The sequence below is a fragment of the Mytilus edulis genome, chromosome 8 (assembly GCF_963676685.1).
Source record: "Mytilus edulis chromosome 8, xbMytEdul2.2, whole genome shotgun sequence".
Taxonomy (NCBI): domain Eukaryota; kingdom Metazoa; phylum Mollusca; class Bivalvia; order Mytilida; family Mytilidae; genus Mytilus; species Mytilus edulis.
In genome coordinates, this window is record NC_092351.1 from 88243569 (window position 1) to 88254376 (window position 10808).

The following is a 10808-nucleotide window of genomic DNA, read 5'->3' on the forward strand; positions in this document are numbered from 1 at the left end:
ATTCACTGAGATGAAACTTAAATCAGACAGTGAATAAGTAGACATATTTACCTCATTGTTTTCCTTTCTGTTTGTGTGATGTATAACAACCAAAAAATGTATCTTATCTGCTCGCATACTTTGCATATGAACCGAAGTCAGTAATCAATAACATACGGAAATATTCCAACACTTTTTTTAAAACACTAGTTTAAAATATTCACAGTACATCACGTCATATAATGACAATTGAATCTGAACACTGTGACTAGTGCCGTTAGTGAAGCCATTTCAGAGCACTTGAGATCATAAAAAAATATGTGTTCAAAAAGCTCATTCTTTTAATCTATATTGTTTTGCGGATGCGATTATTTTGTTCGCCGTTTTAAGTTTAGCTCTAAGATATTGTAAGTTTTACTCTTACTTATGAGCTTTGAATATCCTATTTGAATATTCCGTCTATTTGTTTGATACCTTACTCAATTGTTTTTACCTTACACCTTACTCAAAATTCATCAAAAGCTAAAACATTACGTCACGGATGTATTCTAAATTTTATAAAACATTCCCCACATGTTTCTTATGTTTCTGGATGGTTATGTTTAGCTCTGTCTTTATAGTTTTCTATTCACAGCATATTGTAGACTGCTGTCATTCTGTTAGTGGTACAGTTGTATTTCTATTTTTGACATTATGTTGTACTCTTTGCCTTTATTTATTAGTTATTTTTGTTGGCCTATTTATAACTTTTGTCACATTACCCAGTACAATATCAAGGCTGACTTTTATCTGATAAAAGACAGAAAAATGTTGTAAACAGGAAGAATAAATCTTCAAATATTTCCCGAATGATTTTAAGCAAATAAATGTATGATTGTCTAATTTAAAATTTACAAACTTAGTTCAGATAAACTGCACATCACTTTTAATTTCAAATTCTCATTTCCTATATATTTTATTCTTGAAGTTAATTTGTTATATATTAATGTCTAAGCAAATAAATCACACTCTGACATCCTCTGTCTCATTAATGTATCGCTGATTCGACCTGAAAGATAAAATCGTATATTAAAGCGTTTTGAAAATTGGTGCATATTTAACTTTTCCAGTATGGTCCGAGACCACAGTTATCATCCTTTGATTTTCATGGTCCCTAGTGTGGAGAGTGTTACTTGCAAATTCTTTGTATACCCCTTCATAATTTTGTTTCTCCGTGTTTTATGCCTCAAAAAATTTGGGTCATGAATTTTTAAAGTAAAGTAGTAATTTGGTCCAGCTGAAAAGGTTAAATCCTTAAAATATATAATTGTCCATATTTTGAGTTAGAGCTGATGACGTTTTCTATAATTTTGATATAATTTGTCCCGAAAGAAATACAACACACTGTAAAAATATTATTGAGAATTCAAAGCGCAGGTTGGATTTTTTTTTCCATTTCTTGTTAAAAAAAATGTACTACGAAATAACTGTGGTCTCGGACGATATGATTCGTTATATGTTTTTCTGTTGAATGAATTTGGTGGACTGCTGTTTCAATTTCAAATAAGTTCTAAATGCAATGATTTGACTTCATTGTAAATAAGTGTTGGAAATAACCATGTATAAGCAAGGTGTCATTGATTTTATTTTTTAATATAAACAGGTTGATTATTTTTGAAAAAAAGGATCAAATTATCGTCCTCTCTCTATAAAACAGATTGGAATCAGGTCGCCGGTTCACGAAGTCGCTCTTATACCGCACTGTAACAACCAGTGACCAGACTTATATGCCAAACACGCTTTTCATGTTCATTAGACTCATCAGTGACGTTCAGATATAAAAAAAAGAAAAAAAGTTATAAAGCCAACAAAGTACAAAGTTGAAGAGCATTAAGGAGGACCCAAAATAAAGTTGAAGAGCATTAAGGAGGACCCAAAATAAAGTTGAAGAGCATTAAGGAGGACCCAAAATAAAGTTGAAGAGCATTAAGGAGGACCCAAAATAAAGTTGAAGAGCATTAAGGAGGACCCAAAATAAAGTTGAAGAGCATTAAGGAGGACCCAAAATAAAGTTGAAGAGCATTAAGGAGGACCCAAAATAAAGTTGAAGAGCATTAAGGAGGACCCAAAATAAAGTTGAAGAGCATTAAGGAGGACCCAAAATAAAGTTGAAGAGCATTAAGGAGGACCCAAAATAAAGTTGAAGAGCATTAAGGAGGACCCAAAATAAAGTTGAAGAGCATTAAGGAGGACCCAAAATAAAGTTGAAGAGCATTAAGGAGGACCCAAAATAAAGTTGAAGAGCATTAAGGAGGACCCAAAATAAAGTTGAAGAGCATTAAGGAGGACCCAAAATAAAGTTGAAGAGCATTAAGGAGGACCCAAAATAAAGTTGAAGAGCATTAAGGAGGACCCAAAATAAAGTTGAAGAGCATTAAGGAGGACCCAAAATAAAGTTGAAGAGCATTAAGGAGGACCCAAAATAAAGTTGAAGAGCATTACGGAGAACCCAAAATTTAAAAAAAAATGTGCCAAATGTAATTGTTTCATACATATGCACATTCAAGGCTCTCCAATCTGTCAATACCTGTATCTTTGTTTTCCAGAAGGCCATATTCTATCTCTGACTATTTATAACGTCTTTGCGAGAAATCCATTATTTGTTGGATTTGATATTTTAGTCGTAAGTGCATGATTTTGGTTTTAGTTATGATTGGCTTTGAACTAGAATAAAATATAGAATAAATCATTGGTACCAATTTTTCTTTTTAACAAATCCGTTCAATTAACCTTTTTGTCCTTGCGGTACGTTCAGTAAATACATATTAATACAAACCTATTTCTTATTGAAATCCACAATCCACCAAACCAGGACAACTGTAATAATAATAGACTGTAAAGCTGAATTTAGAAGATCACCTGAAGTCAATATGTTCGCTATTAGGACTCCAACTGCTAAACGTAATGACTGGCCCGCTCCGTGCAAATCTTTCATCAGTTGTTCTGCTTCCTAAAGTAAATGAGTTTGGAGTCAATCCGTTTGAACACTAATAATTGACGTAAACCAAAACTTATACAAAACTTAATGACATTATGAAGTGGTCTCATTTGGGATGTAAGGGTGATGCTGGAATAACCGATTTATTTGTAAGCTCGTCGAGTTAATTTTGAAATCAGAAAAGATTTGGGCGGGACACATGAAATTAAAAGTTCTATTATATCACTTTAAACAACGAAAAGTGTCATACGGGATTGAGACAAACGATACGCTTGATCCCGGGATCAGACCTTCCTTAAAGACCTACTATGAATCAAAAACACATTGTTACCTTACAAATATATGTTGGATTAACGCTCAAATCTTCCATACGAACGAAACTTTGTAATCTGTCCATTATTTAAAACATTAATAATTACTAATGCATGACTCCAATAAATGATTTTGACCTAAAAACATTGTTGTCAATATAAAGGAATTCTGCGCGACTGTCATACAAGTGAGAGATTTTATCTAGCTATAAAGCCAGGTTTAATTTTTCCATTTTCTACATCAGGAAATGGGAGTACACAATTGAGTGGGATTAGGAGGGGTCCTGATCCCGAAATCCCGGGCTGAAAAACACGATATCCCGAAATCCCGGGCTAAAAAACAGGAAATCCCGAGGTCCCGAAATTCGAAAAATAGAATTCCCGGATCCCGAAAGGGTCAATCCCGAAATCCCGAGCTTAAAAACACCCGAGCCCGGAGTCCCGATAAAGGTCCTATCCCCCCTACAATTGGTGCTATAAAAACGCAAGCGTTGAATGTAAGATATGACATTGTTTTCTGTCAGTTTCATTAGAATGGAGATAACTCAGTTGTATAAATTAAGCTCTGACGTCATATGTTAGTGATTTGCTGGCGTCGCAGCTTATAAATACAATACAGTTATTCTACACACTCAGCTACTTTTGCACATTTGTGAACCAAAAATACTTACTGGAAATTTACTTTTAATATTTATTACTATTTTGTAAAAAAAACGCGAAATTGATTTATTAACATTCTTTATATATTTGTATTTTTAAAATATATGCAATCTACAAACAGTAGAGAAAATAGGCTTGTTTGAACCTAGGAAAATTATTCATACACAGCTACTTTTGCATAGGTACTATTTGTGTACTAAAAATCTGTAGTACTGCAAATTTACTTTTAATATTCAGTACTATTTTGTTACTTTTGACTTTTTTGAATTTGTTAAATTATTGTAATATTTAGGTACCTGTATTTAACAGTACTTAAATTGTACTTGAAATGTACGGACTTCAGATTTTTGGTTACATTTTCAGCATTTTGGAAGTTTTTCTATTTAAAATCTCTTAAAAATTTTGATTTTCAAACAAAGAATATTGTGATCATTGTTGGTATTATTTCTATACCAACGTTTTAAGTACAAAACAAAGGTTGTAAAATACAGGTGCCTAAATATTACAATAATTTTAAAGTAAAGAAATAGTACTAAATATTTAAAGTAAATGTTTAGTACTACATATTTAAGTACAGAAATAGTACCTATGCAAAAGCAGCAGTGTATAAATCAGCGACATTCTAAACCATGTTGTATTTTAAGCATTAAACAGCTAGTATTCTCTTTTTGAGTAAAATCAAACAAATATTGATATCACGGGAAAATTCAAAAAGCTTAGTCAAACCATGGAAGTATTATATTGACTTCCATGGTCAAGCACATCAAACGAATCAATAACAACTGTCATATTCCTAACTTGGTACAGGCATTTTCTTATGTAGAAAACGGTGGATTAAACCTGTATTTTTAGCTAGCTAAACCTCTCACTTGTATGACAGTCGCATAAAATTCCATTCGATTGACAACGCTGTGTATATAACGAACGAGTCACACTTAAAACAGTTTTCTTACCTTTTTTCGTATTGCTGGTTTCTCATCGGACGTGTTCGATTCCCTGACTGAATTCGACATTATAAGGCGAATGCTCAAAATTATGAAATAAGCTAGATACCCAAACAGAAAAATTGAAGTTCCAATAACAAAATAAGAGTAGAGTTGGTATAAAAGATAAATTTCAACTAAGACGAATAAAGCTACCAATCCAAACATATTTCGCTGAACCTTCAATTTTTCAAGATTTCTTTTCATGATGTCTTCTTTTGTGGAAAATACTTTTGTCTAAAAATAGATAAATATGTTATAAATCGTACAGTTAAATTTTAATTTTCCTCTTTTAACAGAGGTACAATGGAAAAACAAGAGTGTTATATATGATATAAATATTTTACATTAACTAATTACGATAAAATTAAAGAATATAAAAACAATTCTATAAGTGAACATGGATGCAGTTGCTGTTTTACTCTTGGACTGTTGTAAATAAACAAACTATCTTCATCGAGTATATAGCAAGCACTGAACCAGACTAAGTTCTACTCCACAAGAGTTTATCTTCATTAGCCAAGGGTGACGACCTACTCTTTTTCTCTCCACTCTCGGATATAAAGAGAGAATTTCGGATCCATGAGGAACTGATTGAAGCCTCGGTCACACCATACCGGATAGCACGAACTGGATGAAAATAAAAGTTGTCCGTTGACAAAATTGTTATCCGTTTGGGAGTCCGTTGATGTACTGACCGAAAGAAAAAAAAACGGACGTGTAACGGATGCATAACGGACACAAAACGGATATGCAACGTACGAGAAACAGACACGTACCGGATAGAACGGATGTCGAACGTACATCCAACAGACGAGTACCGCATAAAACGGACACCTAACGGAAGCGTACCGCATAAAACGGAAGAACAAGATATAAAAATGAAAGGCGACAATAATAATGCATGTAAATCGCATAAATATTCAAAATGTTTCTGTGTAACTGGTTTTAGTTTGTTCTTCAAAATTCCGCCAAAGGGCAGTGTCTGGCCTGAATAAGAACTGCTTGATTGTGAAAACGTGCCTATACTGTAAGATCGAATATGAATAGCAAGAATTCACGAACCTTAGGAAATCTGACATACCAATAATTGGCATTTTTGACGAAAAATTTTCAATTGGCATTTATCCGTTTCAGATCCGTTCATCATCCGTTTTATCCGTTATACGTCCGGTAGAAGTCCGTTTTTCATCCGTTCAACATCCGTTTTATCCGTTAAACGTCCGGTAGAAATCCGTTGGTGAATTTATCTTCCAGACCTCCAACGGATGTATAAGAGACACGTAACGGATACAAAACGGAAACGAAACGGACTAGTACCGTACAAAACGGACGACTAACGGACGTTCAACGGACATTTTATCCGTTGGACGTCCGTTCAAAGTTTTGAAGATGCTCAAAATTTTCCACCGGACAGAACGGACGTCGACGGATAAAACGTACGCTTAACGGACATGCAACGGATATGGACGGACGTCTAAGGGATAAGAACGGACGTCTAACGGACATGAACGGATTGAAAAAAAAGTTATCCGTTAGGCGTCCGTTCGAGCTATCCGGCAAGGTGTGACCGAGGCTTGACATTGGTTGTAGTCGTAATTGGCTGAATCCAATCAAAAAAGCCTATATCATGATCACGTGTAAATGTAGATAAACAATGAGAATGTTGTATCATTAGCTATCATACCTTATCTTCTTATTTTTAGAAGCACAGATCGATGTTTATATGTGAACTTTTCAGCAGGGGTATCGATCCGGCGGTATAAACAACTAATACTTAATATAATTCGTCTAATTATATATATCAGCTCAACGATGATCAAATAAATCTGTAAATTTGTGGAAACAAATATTTTGTTCATTCCTTGTTCGGATTCGAACTCATGCTACTGGGATATTTGGCACCAAATAGACTTGTACTATGCCCGACGCTCTAGAACACTCGACCACCTAGGCTCTACAATAATAGAGCTTTCGGTTGCCGAGTGTTACCTTTCCTTGTCAGTTTTTGTCTAGTGTCGTAACACAGTACATGATATATACAAGGCATAAAGATGGAACATTTACAGATCAGCTAAATATATATAAAATATAGAGTGCAACGTAGCTCTAACAAACCTTAAGCCGAGCGAAGAAACTTGTAGGCTGTGGAGCATCATTCTGTTTAACAATGACCAATTGCATCACACAACACACAACAACTACGATCTGTAGTGCTTGATACCCAATTATTAGTGGATATAAAACGTCAAGTATATGAAGTAACGTATAGCCTGCTATTTCACCAGATATCGACATTTTCCTACAAAATTGTAATCGTTGTTTTCTGAAATGTAAAAACAAAATAATGGAAAATATAAAATGAATAATGGAAATTAAGAATGTTTCAAAGAGACAACAACAAAACAAAGGAACAGAAAACAACCGAAGGCCACCAACGGGTCTTACGTGTGAACGTTCAGGGATAGTTAACTTAAAAACGTAAAAATATATAGAGAATGTTAATCAATCAATTTCGCGTTTTAAGAGTTGAGTCATCAATCATAGAAAGTAAAGCGAAATTCATTTATTAGCATTCTCTATATATTTGTATTTCTAAAATATATGCAATGCTACAAACAGTAGAGAAAATAGGCTTGTTTGCACCTAGGAAACTTGTTCATAAGTAAAAAATACGATACAAACTAAAAAAAACGCAAAGGGACATAAAACTGGTAAAACTTATCTACGGACAAGTCTGCCTGAGGAAGTTTGAAACCTTAGTTTCTAATTAGTAATTTCCAAGTCTTTAGAGGGTGAAAATTAATAAATGGTCATTGTATTCATGTTCCGCAATATCACGTTTTCTCCTTTGTTTCTACTGCAGTCAAAAAACCTTCGTGTTCCTTGATTTACGTTGTAAGATAAATAAATGACGAACTTTCATACTGCAACTAGCTGTGTTTATTTCCTAAATATAGTAACACTGTAGCTATATTTTGGGCAATGCCAATTTCATCATGGGAACACTTTTTCCACCGTCAAGGGTTCATTTAAGAATTGAATGCTATTTTTTGTAAATTTATTGGGGTGTAAAAGCGTTGACCGAAGTACATTTTGTATGAAGCGCGGAAGCGCTTCATACTTAAAATGTGCGCACGGTCAACGCTTTTACAACCCTTCAAAGTTACAAAAAAAAGCATTCAATACTTATAATTACATTTTTACCTATAGGATCATAAAAACACGCCTTTTATCAAGTTTATATTTTATTTACCTGTGCACTTTATAGTGGGACCGCGTGTCATCATGAATGAGAAGTTTTATTGAGTGATACAACTGCTTAAGGAATAACACATGATGTGCAGTTAGCCAATCAGAATAACGTGTTATAATGAAACATACATCTAATGTAATTATTTCCTAAATATAGTAACACAGCTATATTTTGTGCTATGTCAATTTCATCATGGAACACTCTTTCCACCGTCAGGGGTTCATTAAGGGATGAAGATAAGATTGAAATTTATGTTTCAATTAAAATAGCTAGCAATGTATTGATTTAAGTTGCAGTATTAAAACAATATTCGGCCAATTTCATAAAAGTAAAAACTTTTTTGTACTCGGCATAAAACTGCGGAATGGCTCGGTAGAACGTCCCCATTCTCTAGTTTGTCAGCATCATACAAAAAAAAGTTTATATTTTTCTGACATTATTTCTTGATTTACCTTAACCAAGAACGCTCATATTTTAATCATATAGCTTTTAATTAAGCTATTATTGTACTAGGGAAACAACCAAACCTGTGTCACACAAAAGCTAGTAATAAGTATATATGTAAATGAAAATATGAATTTTAGTTTCTTAATTGTTTAAGTCATAAATCGGGCCGTAACGATCGGTTTTAAACTGTTTCACATTTTATCATGTCGGAGCGTTTTATACCTAAAGAAATGCTAATCACTGATCGATAACGATAATAAGAGAAAAACAAAAATGAACTTATTAGATAAGGAATGAATTTTCTATATATTCATAAAAATAAATAAGTAATTATACTTCTACCTGACTCTGTTTCTTTCTCGCCTTTCTTAGTAAGGTTTGACCTCTGTCTTACTAAAATAGGAAGTAAATCAGCTCCTACGTGTAAACATAATAATTATTTTTCAGATTAATTAACGGTTGTTTAAAGCGTCTATAATTATCTTTAAATAAGCAAGGGCAGGTAACTCTAATGTCCCTGTTAGACTTTAATTCCTTAGTAATTTTTGGACATTTGTTCATAACTGATTTAAATGACTATATACTCCATATAGACATCATTATATTTACAGAAGACCTATAAACACAAGAAGAAATAAGTATTAGTGCATACATGTAGTTACAATGTTATAAAAAATGTGAATTTGACTCGGGTGGTTGACTTTTTTTGTTTGAATTGTTTCACATGTTGTCTTATTAGAGCCTCTTATATGTAAATAATTCCTAACCATTCATTCGTAACCATGGCAAGGAAAAACAAAAATGAAACTAATTAAACTTGATTTAAAGGGATTGAATTTTACACACAAGTTTGTGAAACATTGATTATTCTACTTCAGTACTCTACCTGACTGTTTTCTTGTACTATTTCTTTACGCGTCTTTATAAGCAAGTTTTGACCTCAGTCTTCTTAAAATAGGAAGTAAAGTTCAGCTCCCACTTGAAGGGACATAAAACTTGATATTTATTTTTAGGATTAATTTACGGTTATTTAAAGTTTCAATAATTACCTTTAAATAACCAAAGGCAGGTGACTCGAATTTCCCTGTACGGTTTAAATTCCAAACCATAAGATAGGATAAGTGACCATGCACGGATAATTTCCGTACCTTTGAAGTATTTGATAGACAAAATACTATTTCCATAATCTGAGATTACTAGTTTGTATGATCTTAAATAGCCCTATCTATGCCTTTCCATACATGATCTTATTAGATGCATGTGAAGACAAGTAGTCTCAAAAACATGTTTAACTCCGCCACATTTTTGAGCCTGTCCAAAGTCAGGAACCTCTGGTCTTTGTTAGTCTTGTATGAACTTTAATTTTAGTTTCTTGTGTATATTTCGAAGTTAGTATGATGTCCCTTATCAATGAACTAGGACACATTTTTGTTAAGGGGCCGGGTGCGGGAGTTTCTCGCTGCATTGAAGAGCCGTTGGTGGCCTTCAGGTGTTTTCTGCTCTTTGGTCGGGTTGTTGCCTCTTTTGCACATTCTCGATTTTATTGATGACGAGAGTACTGAATAGATTTATATGAACAATATTTTCAAACGATTGCCTTGCGGAAAAAGCCACCTAAACTTGAAAAAAATGAATTTCTGGTGAAATTAAAAAAACAAAAACAAAAACGAAGAGAATCTTTAGAAATGGTTTCTGAACAAATACCAGAAAAGAAAAATCACACTTTAACGTTTACTTTTGTTGGTTTTTTTTCGACGCGCTTTTCTGGAATGACCTTCACCAGAAATATTCAAAACTAAATTTTGAAAGCCAGAGATGGGTAAACGCGTATAACCGTTAGAAGCCGTGTGGCCTGGAAAAAAAAATCAGCGAGTGAAGCACTTATGGAGGACAAATCAATCCGAATTGAAGACTTCCTGTCCTGGTTTTGATTTGGTTGTACCGTAAATTGGGTTATTTTTGTTGTAGTTTTATTTTTGTTCATTTGGTGCCTCCAATGAAAGTGTCAAAATTAAACACACGAAAATAAAATAAACACTAAATACTGCAACGCCATAATTGAGGACCGGTACGACGATATCGTAATGTTAATAGTTGGGGGAAATATCTTATCTTATAATTCTATTTATCGCTATTTTGTGCATTTTTCCTTTGATTTTTTTTTTTTGTGATAATTTTTCATGTCATGCTACTCG

The 10808-nt window shown here is 33.5% G+C and overlaps 1 long non-coding RNA gene across 1 annotated transcript; it reads right to left on the reverse strand.

Moving 5' to 3' along the window:
* Window positions 1–881: 881 nt before the first annotated feature.
* LOC139487177 (uncharacterized) lies at window positions 882–7240 on the reverse strand. The gene is made up of 4 exons (XR_011655782.1): window positions 7029–7240; window positions 4881–5147; window positions 2795–2968; window positions 882–1027 (listed from the first exon to the last, which is right to left on the reverse strand). It is a non-coding gene; the product is annotated as an uncharacterized lncRNA (long non-coding RNA).
* Window positions 7241–10808: the final 3568 nt, after the last annotated feature.